Genomic DNA, 11503 nt, shown 5'->3' with positions numbered 1-11503 from the left:
TGTAGGTCGTGATTTCATTCGCGTGATATCTCGGCTTATGTCCAATCACTACAACCTAAACGCGCATCTCTATCGCATTGGGCTCGCAGCAAACAATCTTTGTGATTGTGGCGATGGCTACCACGACATCGAGCATGTTTTCTGGTCGTGTATCCGGTTCCATGCTGCTCGCTCTCAGCTCTCTAGAGCACTGAGAGCACAAGGCAGACAATCGGATATCCCCGTCCGGGATATCTTAGGTAGCCGTGATCCTGATCTTCTGCTTCATCTATACCTGTTCCTCAGAAACGCCGATGTCAACGTTTAATGATGTTTCCTTCGTTGTGTCCCCGTTTCATATCCCTCCTATCCAAACGATAAACTTTTACTTAGTCGCGGCAATACATACACACACTCTTTACAGATACACGGGCCAAAGGTTGTGCAGTCCACTGATCATTCAACAAGAGCCAAAGGTTGTACCGCTTATGACAACTCTACACGAGCTAATGATTGCGCTGGCTAGTTACCATTCTATCCTGGATTCCTCGAGTCGAGAAAGACGCACCAAGCTAGATATGAGGTACAGACTAGGGGGGCGTTGCTGATTAATGGTCAGCTGCATCCCAATAGCAGGTATCCCGTGTCGGGCACACGTACAGAGCATCGAAGACTGCAACATACCAATTATGAGAACACTTGTAATACTAACCTCGAGCCAACCGCGAGTAATCGGTTACATATTACTAACATAGTTGTAAGCAAACATTGTCGAAATATTGAACTCCCGGCCCCGTTAGGCTGACGCCATATGAGCCTTAATAAAAATATATATTTTGGATTAAAAAAAAAGTGTATTCTTCTCAGATGACATTTTTTAATTTCTTGAAAGGAGGTATCTGTAACGTCACCATATTTCTGGTGAACTCGTGGTACTCACATGAACAATCCTAACAAGCTTTTCGTATTCCGGCAGCCTCTTCCTGCATAAAGGAGACGAACAAAACGCTGGACAGAATAAAGTTTATTCAGGTGAACCTTCATCACGCCAAGGAAGCAAGCAGCATCCTAAGCAGAAGGTTTATCACGAAACTTTGGATGTGGCTCTTAGTCAAGAGCCTTGGTTCTATAATTCTAGGATTCGAGGAATCTCTATGCTAAGATGTAAACTTCTCTATGACAGCACACAAACTGCACCAAGCGCAGCAATTCTTGTACGGGATAACATTAGGTATGTACCGATCACAGAATTTATCAACCGTGACATCGTGGCAATACAATTGGAGGTTTCAACGACCCCAGGGAAAACCGTTATCATCGTCGCTTCGGCTCATTTCCCAGGAGACAACGTTGAAGTTCCTCCATTTGAAGTTGCTACGCTGATAATAACACTGAAAATTAAATAATAAACAATTCATCATAGCATGTGACGCCAATGCCCACCATACGGTCTGGGGCAGTGACGACATCAATGTTAGAGGTGAGTGTTTGCTTGAATATTTAATATCAAATTATATTATCATTTGCAACCAAGGAAACGACCCAACATTTGTCAACTCTATTAGATCAAGAAGTTCTTGATCTAACACTCTGCAGCTCTAAACTATCAGATAATATAAAAAATCGGCATGTGTCAAATGAAGAATCTCTATCTGATCATAAACATACAATATTTAATTATAATTCTGGTGATCTTTTGATCGAACAATTAAGAGACCCGAGAAAAACAAATTGGGATAGATATCAAACCAAACCTCAGGAGAAAATTTTGATATCAGTAGAAAGTATTTCTTCCACTGAACAGCTTGAAATAGTTTCATCACAATTTGAAACCAATATTAAATCCACCTTCGAAGAAAACTGTCCACTGAAGCATAAAACTTCAAGTAAGGATGCATCTTGGTGGAACAAAAAACTTAAAAGCATAAGAAAATTGTCTAGAAAACTGTCGAACAAAGCAAAAATTATCTCTGATTGGACAGATAAGAAAAACTGTCTAACAGAATATAACAAAGAAATCCGTAAATCTAAGAGAAGGGATTGGAAATTCACCTGTGAACAGGTAGAAAGTTTACCTGTTGTAGCAAGACTTCATAAAGCCCTTTCTAAGGATCCCACCAACGGACTTGGTAGTCCGAAAAAAGGAAATGGCCAATATACAACCGATTCCCAGGAAACACTTAGTATCATGATGGAAACACACTTCCCCGGCTCAATCCAATTGATTTCCGGACACGCACAGGTCTTCAATTCAGCTCAATCTTGTCTAATCAGAGACAAGAATAGAGCTAATGAATTGGCTAGGGCGGTCTTTACGAAGTCAAGGGTTGAGTGGGCAGTGGATTCCTTGAAGCCCTTTGAATCTCCAGGACCAGACGGGATTTATCCGGTGCTGTTACAAAAAAGCAAGGGTATCACTGTCCCTCTTCTAACGGAGATGTTTAGAGCTAGTATGGTACTAAGCTACATTCCTAGTAAATGGCGAGAAGTCCGGGTTATATTTATTCCCAAGGCTGGCAAACGTGACAGGACGACTCCCAAAGCGTATAGACCAATTAGTCTAATATCTGTCATCTTGAAAATGATGGAAAAGGTAATTGATCTTCATATCAAATCATCATATTTGAACAGAAGACCATTGAACAAATTAAGTTATTTGCCTACCAAGCAAATAAATCAACTGATACAGAAAAGAAGTCTTTTGATGCTAAAGAAATCTCACTTACAGCTTTTCTTGATATTGAGGGAGCATTTGACAATGCATCCTGCAACTCTATAAATAAAGCTATGAAAAAATGTAGTTTTGACATGTGCATCTCCAACTGGATACATGCAATACTAACCAACCGTCTAATAACAACTAAATTAGGAAAATATACTCTAACAATGAAACCAACCTGAGGTTGCCCTTAATGTGAAGTTCTATCTCCTCTGTTGTGGTCCCTAGTTGTCGACGACCTTCTTAATAACCTAGCTAATTTAGGATACGTCATCTTTAATGTTAGATGCTCTGCAATGGTTGTCCGTGAAGCAAAGAATTGTTTATTTAACTATGGTGTTCATTTTTAAAGTAATTAACGGTTTATTGCCTTGATAGGTGTGTGATCGAGTTGAAAGAGGAAGTGACTTTCATAGTTATAACACTAGAAACGCGAATGAATTAAGAACACCTCATTTCTTGTCATGTGCTTCACAAAATTCGTTGTACCGTTCTGAATCATATTTCGGACACTGTTCTAATATCTTGAAATGCTTAATGATATAACTATCAAATTATTATCACAATTGCTTCTTTAGAGTAATCCCTTGGTTTCTGTATCATTTCACATGAGAACTACATTTAAATTATAACAAAATCTGCAAAAAACTTACAACACTACTCATTATCGTTCGTGTTTGACGTTTCCTTAGCGTGTGCATCAGCTCTCATCATTGTTAACAGTTTACTGTGATTGCTTGGTAAGTGTTTCGCAGTCAACTGATAGGCAACAAAATATAATCAAGTGTAATGTAATTTTCGTTCAAAAAATTACAAAATAAAGTGTCCGAAATTTGAATTCGATCTGTCCGACATTCGATTTAGTGTCCGAAGTTTGATTCTTATTCGCTTCATTTGAAAAGCATTTTATTCGATGATTTTTTTTATATTCAATCAAATAGGTACCAAAGTAGACAGCTCAAAAGCATATTGAACTAATTTATTAAAAATATCAACCAAATAATACCTGTGCATAAAGTTTAGAATTGTTTTCTGCATCATATGCCATAATCGTCCGAAATATGATTCGGAACGGTACTTCAAAGGAATAAATGTGTTCAACTCGATGCCAAGGCACTGTATTTCACACGTAAAAGCTTATTAACAGCAGAACGAGTTTTTTGTTTATTTTCATGACGAAGATCTTTACTGACGAAGTTTTATACGAACGGATAATTTAATGTGGACAATTTTTTTGTTTTTTTTTCAGTTTGTTTTTAATATTTTCAATGAATCTGACGAAGTTTTTTTGAACGGATTATATTATGTAGACTATTTAAATTTTTTAAATTATCTTATTTTTAATTTGTATTGATCTCTATTATGTCTATCATGATCTTGGTGATGATAGACTATTTCTATTTTTTTAGTCGTTTTTATAGTTGTATTAGTTAACAAAAATAAAAGTAGTCTACAAAAGTTTGAGCGTCGCCCGCGAAACACAGGCATAAAGGATATTAAATTGAAAGTTTTTTAAGTGCCGGTCTAGGAATTTTTCGTAAAGGAAATTTTCTCGATTTCTCTGAATGAGGGTAATCATAGTCAATCAAAAACAAGGCTGGCGGTTGGACTTGTGCTCTACCACCTTCGTCGGGACCGTATCGGCTCTGTGGCGGACACAACTGAGTATTTGCTTGTTGTGTGACATTACTATGTTTTGAACTTATATCTGTAAATAAAATTAGTTCGTTTTTTATTTTTTGCTAAACTGATTTCAATGTTGAGAAAAAATAAATTGTCTTTTAGATAACTCGTCTTGCTCAAACCTCGGTAGGGGAAGGAGGCGGGACCATAATCATCATCAATTCATAATTAGTAGATAAACACCCTTATTCTTGTTAACGGCCGTGTCTGCTTTCGTTCTTACGCTCTGATTCTAATACGTTCGGAGAAGGTATCATTGGTTTCGTTCGAACCCGGCCTAACGAATACACATTCGAATGTGAACACTGTTGGTGTTACCTGATGTATTTCGAAATTTCAAACCTATCTAGAGAAGTTGAATTGTCAAAATGCAGTAAACAATGAAGTCGCCGTCTACAAAATTATCGCAGTCTATAAAAATTAATGGCGCAAAATCAATGCAACGAAACGATTGTAATGAGTGGTGATGAACGTAAAAGTGGAAAACAGCAGGAAATTGAGGTAGGTTCAGTTTGTATTAATCCATTCGCTTTGTGGTTATTGAAATTCTACTTTCAATCCGTATGTGTTCATAAAACATTTATCGCCGCTGACATGCGAAATGCGTTCCAAATGTCCTGCTCTTGAAAACCTGGTCCAGTCCGGAGTTCAGCCTGGGTTTAAGTCTGGACGAAAAGTTGGTCCACTGCGGCTTGCAGGAATTGTCGGACGCTAGTTTCAAATGTCCAATACTGTTCCAGGAGTGTAAATATTCGGTGTTCGTGCGAACACGACTTTTTTCCGTGAGTTTCTCTAGAATATTTCGACGGTTGATAAAGTAAGTTTTACTTTTGCTCATTCAATTATTCAACATAACAAAACTCACTAATTACTGAAATTCGTAGGTATCGTTTATTTCGTGAACATTGTGCGCTAGTCAATGGCAACTCGCTGGGTCAGAGCTAACTGAAGAATCGTCTCCTCTGTTCCAAACTAACCGGATAATCGGTGCACCATAAGTTTGCTTACGGCCTACTCGAATAGCGTCACCTCGGCGGCTTGAGACCACCTCGGTTCGTTATTCTCGTTTAGATGAGGATTTCGCCCTCACGTCATTGACTTCAGAATAAATTTTATTACGAAAATAATTGTTCATTTAGAAAATTGCGCTTTTTCTGTGAGGTATTTATACCCATGAGGATTTTTCCGCGTGCGCTATCTTTCATGTGTGCAAATTTCCATTGCACTTTTTTCTTTGTTGTTGTTTCGTTGGCGATTTTCCCAAAAGATAACTGCTGCGGTGACGTTAATACGTAAGTACCGAATCTTCTCTGTTTCTGATTAGTACACCCAAAAGCAAATTCTCTATTTAAAGACATGAATAGAAACTAATGCTACCTATGAAAAATTGACCTGAAAAGCTGGACGAATTGGTATGAAAATATGGAGAACCGATGAACTTAAAGTGAATCGTGAATATCATTTCATAATCAAGACGGATAAAACACGGTAACTGGAACGGATCCAACGGTTTAAGATAAAAGTTGAAAATTATCTATGTAGTTTAAATTGCAACATGTCGATATTTCACTAAGCAATCATCACCAATTTTAACGTATTATTTTTATTTATTTGTATGGCTCGAAACTTGATTCGTCTTCGTGAAGTCGAGGCCGCCGGGTGTATTTTCTCCCGTCTGGTGATACCGTTATCTTGTGATACTGTTGTGATACCGTTACTTTCGCTGCTGGTGAAATAATTGTTTCACCCAAACGGGATTTTTGGACAGCAATAGTGTGAAGCAAACAAAGCGGAAGGAAGAAGACCTGCATCGCGGGCGCTGTGTGCTGGCGTGTTTATCGCCATATCATCGTCATCGAAATCATCATCGCACTGTGGAGCCATACACCGTTGCAGCTGTGCTGTACGATCGACACGCGGTTCGCTGGGAACCGTTCTAATTCAACCGCACGGGTGTGCGATATAAGTATATTTTTTATTAGATTAAGGTTTTTAGTTTAAGAAATAATCAGAAAAAAAGATTGAGAAATCACTGAAAAACTGTACATCTGCCACTTTATATGGCAGAATGCGGAGAACCCGTTGACATGGAGATTGAATCCACTGTCTATCCCTCCACATCTACGGGAGGTGGGAAGTCGCTTAAACGCGTTCCCCCTTCAGAAGAAGTCTTTTCGGGGGAGGAATTAACCCACCTAAACAAGCCCCCCTCAAGAAAATTTGCAAACCTCTCCTCTTCACCCCCTCAGTCTCCTGCTACCGTTCCTCCTCTCGCTCCCGTTCTCGCTCTCCTTCTCGCTCCCACTCCCGTTCTCGCTCCCCCTCACGCTCCCGCTCCCACTGAACTCCCGATCACGCCACCCAACCCTGCTGTTTCCGCTTCCGCTCAACAATCGACCCCACTTTCCTCTCCTGTTGTGTCTCCACCCCGTGTCAAGGTTTATCCAGAAAATGCAACTGGAACTGGCCCATGGGTTGTTTTCTTCCGACCTAAACCTAAAGGAAAATCTCTGAATGTCATTCAGATCATGAAAGATTTGACAAAAAATTATTCCTCCGAGGTCGAAATTTCCAAGGTTCGCCCGAACAAACTGCGTGTTGTCGTGGCTGATCGGAAGCAAGCTAACGAGATTGTTGTCGACAAGCGGTTCATTTTAGAATATCGCGCATACGTGCCCTGCCATAACGTAGAAATTGCGGGAGTGATTACAGAAACGGGTCTGACGTGTGAATTTATTAAAAAAGGAAATGGAAAGTTCAAGAAGCTCCCCTCGATGGAAGTCGAGATCTTGGACTGTCGCCAATTAGGCAAAGTCTCCCAGGAAGGGGGAGAAACTAAATTCACGCCGTCCGACTCGTTTCGAGTAACTTTTGCTGGTTCCGCTCTCCCTGACTACGTTATGGTGGACAAATTGAGACTACCGGTGCGACTCTTTGTGCCAAAGCCCATGACTTGCAACAAATGCAAGTCAGTTGGTCACACTTCAGATTATTGTGCCAACAAGGAGCGCTGTGCAACTTGCGGAGAGCAACATGTGGGGGAATCCTGCAGTGCGACTGAGCATAAATGTCCATATTGCGGGGGAACTCCACACGCGCTCTCAGCTTGTGAAACTTATAAGAGTCGCTGGGAGAAACAGAAGCGCTCTTTAAAGGAACGCTCGAAGCGCACATTTGCGGAAATTTTAAAGGGCGCTTCTCCACTGACTCAACAACAACAACAACCAATCTCAACACACAATACTTTTTCCTCGTTGCCAGTTGATGAAATGGAAGCGGACACAGCTAGCGGGGACACACCGTTTATTTCCAAAGGGAATCCCCGGCGCAAGAATGTGACCACTCCCAAAGTTCAAGAACAAGTCCCCCCGGTGATACCCCCTGTTAGCTTGCCTAAAAAATCGAGTGCCGCGGACAAGCTAAATCAGGTTCCTCCTGGCTTCCGTGGGAATAGTTCACCTTCGAACGACCCAGCACTCGAGGGAACATCAAAAACCCCAACTGTCCCTATTTTTTCGTCCAGTTCAACTTCCCAATCGGGATTTATAAAGTTGTCTGACCTTCTGGATCAAATCTTCAAGTGTTTTAATGTTTCCGACTCCATCAGAACCATTGTCATCTCAATGCTTCCAGTATTAAAGACAATTTTGCAACAATTGATGCAAACATGGCCCCTCCTTGCAATGATTATCTCTCTTGATGTCTAATTTAAATAGAGAGGTCGGAGATATCACTGTTTTACAGTGGAATTGTCGTAGTCTCATCCCTAAATTGGATACATTCAAATTTTTAATTCATAAATTCAATTGTGATGTTTTTGCTCTGTCCGAAACTTGGCTTTCTTCGCGAGATGATCTCTCTTTCCATGATTTCAATATTATACGCTTGGACCGTGATGACAGATACGGAGGGGTGCTATTGGGGATCAATAAGTGCCACTCATTTTTTCGAATTGACCTTCCACCTATTGGAGGGATTGAAGCTGTTGCTTGTCATGCAAACATCAGAGGAAAAGACCTCTGTATTGTCAGCTTGTATTGGCCTCCGAGAGCTGCGGTTAGCCGCAAGCAACTTGTTGACATGTGCTCACTTCTTCCTGAGCCACGATTGATCTTGGGAGACTTCAACTCTCACGGAACTGCCTGGGGGGAACAGTACGACGACAATCGTTCATCGTTGATATATGACCTTTGTAACAGCTTCAATATGACCGTTTTGAATACTGGGGAAACAACACGTGTTCCTAAACCTCCTGCTAACCCAAGTGCTCTTGACCTCTCGCTTTGCTCGAATTCACTATCGTTAGATTGCAAGTGGAATGTAATCCAGGACCCCAACGGTAGTGATCACTTGCCAATCAAAATTTCCATCACCATTGGGTCGAATTCTTCTGAATCTATAAACATGGCATATGACCTCACAAGACACATTGACTGGAAAAAATATGCGGACGCGATTGCTCTAGCCATCAATTCCAGAGATGGTTTACCTCCATTGGAGGAGTATAACTTCCTTTCTCGTTTGATCTATGACAGCGCAGTTCGCGCTCAAACGAAACCCATTCCAGGTTCCACCATTTCCCGAAGGCCTCCCAATCTATGGTGGGATAGCCAATGTTCCAAGCTTTATATAGAAAAATCGAATGCATTTAAAGCTTTTCGGAAACGTGGAACTCCTGAAAATTTTCAAACGTATTTAGCCCTTGAGAATCAGTTCAAAAATTTGATCAAAGGGAAAAAACGTGCTTATTGGCGAAATTTCGTGGGAGGTTTGTCACGAGAAACGTCAATGAAAAAATTATGGAAAGTGGCTCGAAACATGAGAAATCGCTCTTCAACGAATGAAAGCGAAGAATATTCACATCGATGGATTTTTAATTTTGCACGAAAGGTTTGTCCCGATTCCGCTCCCGTGCAAAAAATTGTTCGAAATATACCACAAGATAAGTGCGATCTTGATTATGAGTTTTCGATGGTAGAATTCTCTCTTGCTCTCCTTTCATGTAACAATTCTGCTCCGGGATCGGATCGAATTAAGTTCAACTTGTTGAAAAACCTCCCTGATGTGGCGAAACATCGCTTGTTGAATTTATTCAATCGATTTCTGGAACATAATATTGTTCCAGATGATTGGAGACAAGTACGAGTTATAGCTATTCAAAAACCCGGAAAACCCGCGTCCGACTTCAATTCGTACCGCCCAATAGCAATGCTGTCTTGTATACGGAAATTGTTGGAGAAAATGATCTTGTTTCGCCTTGATCGATGGGTTGAAACGAATGGCCTACTCTCAGATACACAATATGGGTTCCGCAGGGGCAAGGGGACAAATGATTGTCTTGCGTTGCTTTCTTCAGAAATTCAAATGGCTTACGCCGAAAAAAAACAAATGGCTTCAGTATTCTTGGACATAAAGGGGGCCTTTGATTCAGTTTCAATAGAGGTCCTGTCAGACAAATTATACTCTCGGGGTCTGCCGCCTCTATTGAATAATATGTTATATAACTTGCTTTGTGAGAAACATTTGAATTTTTCTCACGGGGATTCGACAGTAAGTCGGGTCTCCTACATGGGACTCCCCCAGGGCTCATGTTTAAGCCCCCTTTTGTACAACATCTATGTAAGCGACATCGACAATTGCCTTACACAAAATTGCAGCCTAAGACAACTTGCAGATGATGGAGTGGTGTCTGTCGTAGGATCAAACGAATCCGACCTGCAAGGACCCTTACAAGATACTTTGAACAATTTTTCAACCTGGGCCATTGGGCTAGGGATCGAATTCTCCACGGAGAAAACAGAGATGGTGGTTTTTTCTAGGAAGCATAGACCAGCAAAACCAAAGCTTCAACTTTTGGGTAAACCGATCACTCATGCTATGTCATTCAAATATCTTGGGGTCTGGTTCGACTCCAAATGTACTTGGGGGGCCCATATTAGGTATCTGAGTAAAAAATGTCAACAAAGAATAAACTTTCTCCGTACAATTACCGGCACCTGGTGGGGAGCCCACCCCGAAGATCTTATAATGTTGTATCGAACAACTATTCTCTCAGTGATGGAGTATGGCAGTTTCTGTTTTCAATCAGCTGCCAAAACACACCTCATTAAACTCGAGCGAATTCAGTATCTTTGTCTCCGTATTGCGTTGGGATGTATGCCCTCAACGCATACCATGAGCCTCGAGGTTTTGGCAGGCGTACTCCCACTAAAAGATCGCTTCAATTTATTATCTCTTCGGTTCCTCATCCGGTGTAAGGTTATGAACCCATTGGTGATCGGAAATTTTGAGCAGCTGATCGAGCTAAATTTTCATTCTGGATTCATGAGCTCATATCATGAATTCGTCTCCATGCAGGTTGATCCTTCTTCGTATATTCCCAACCGTGTTTGTTTTCCTGACTACATCAATTCCTCTGTGCATTTTGATCTGTCCATGAAGCAGGATATCCATGGAATTCCAGATTATCATCGATCGGGGATCGTTCCTACGATTTTCGAAGCAAAGTATGGGCGTGTCAATTGTGATAATATGTACTTTACTGATGGGTCCTCTATGAATGAGTCCACAGGATTTGGAGTGTTCAACAATTTTTTTAGCACCTCACACAGTCTTCAGAATCCTTGCTCAGTGTATATTGCTGAATTGGCAGCAATACACTGGGCGCTGGACAGCGTCGCCTCACGACCTGTTGAACACTATTACATTGTGACGGATAGTCTGAGCTCTGTCGAAGCTATCCGTTCAGTGAGGCCGGAAAAGCACTCGCCGTACTTCCTTGAGAGAATACGAGAAATTTTGAGTGCTTTATCCAGACGCTGTTATGTCATTACCTTTGTCTGGGTCCCTTCACATTGCTCAATTCCGGGTAATGAGAGGGCTGACTCATTAGCAAAGGTAGGTGCAATTGAAGGCGAAATTTATCAGCGTCAAATCGCCTTCAATGAATTTTATTCTTTAGTTCGTAAAAATACCATCGTTAACTGGCAACGCAAATGGAACGAAGATGAATTGGGCCGGTGGCTCCACTCAATTATCCCTAAGGTTAGCCTCAATCCGTGGTTCAAAAGTCTGGAATTGAGTCGGGACTTTATTCGCACCTTCTCCCGACTCATGTCCAAT

Source organism: Toxorhynchites rutilus, chromosome 1 (assembly GCF_029784135.1).
Source record: "Toxorhynchites rutilus septentrionalis strain SRP chromosome 1, ASM2978413v1, whole genome shotgun sequence".
NCBI classification, from domain to species: Eukaryota; Metazoa; Arthropoda; class Insecta; order Diptera; family Culicidae; genus Toxorhynchites; species Toxorhynchites rutilus.
Note: the sequence above shows the minus strand (reverse complement) of the source record.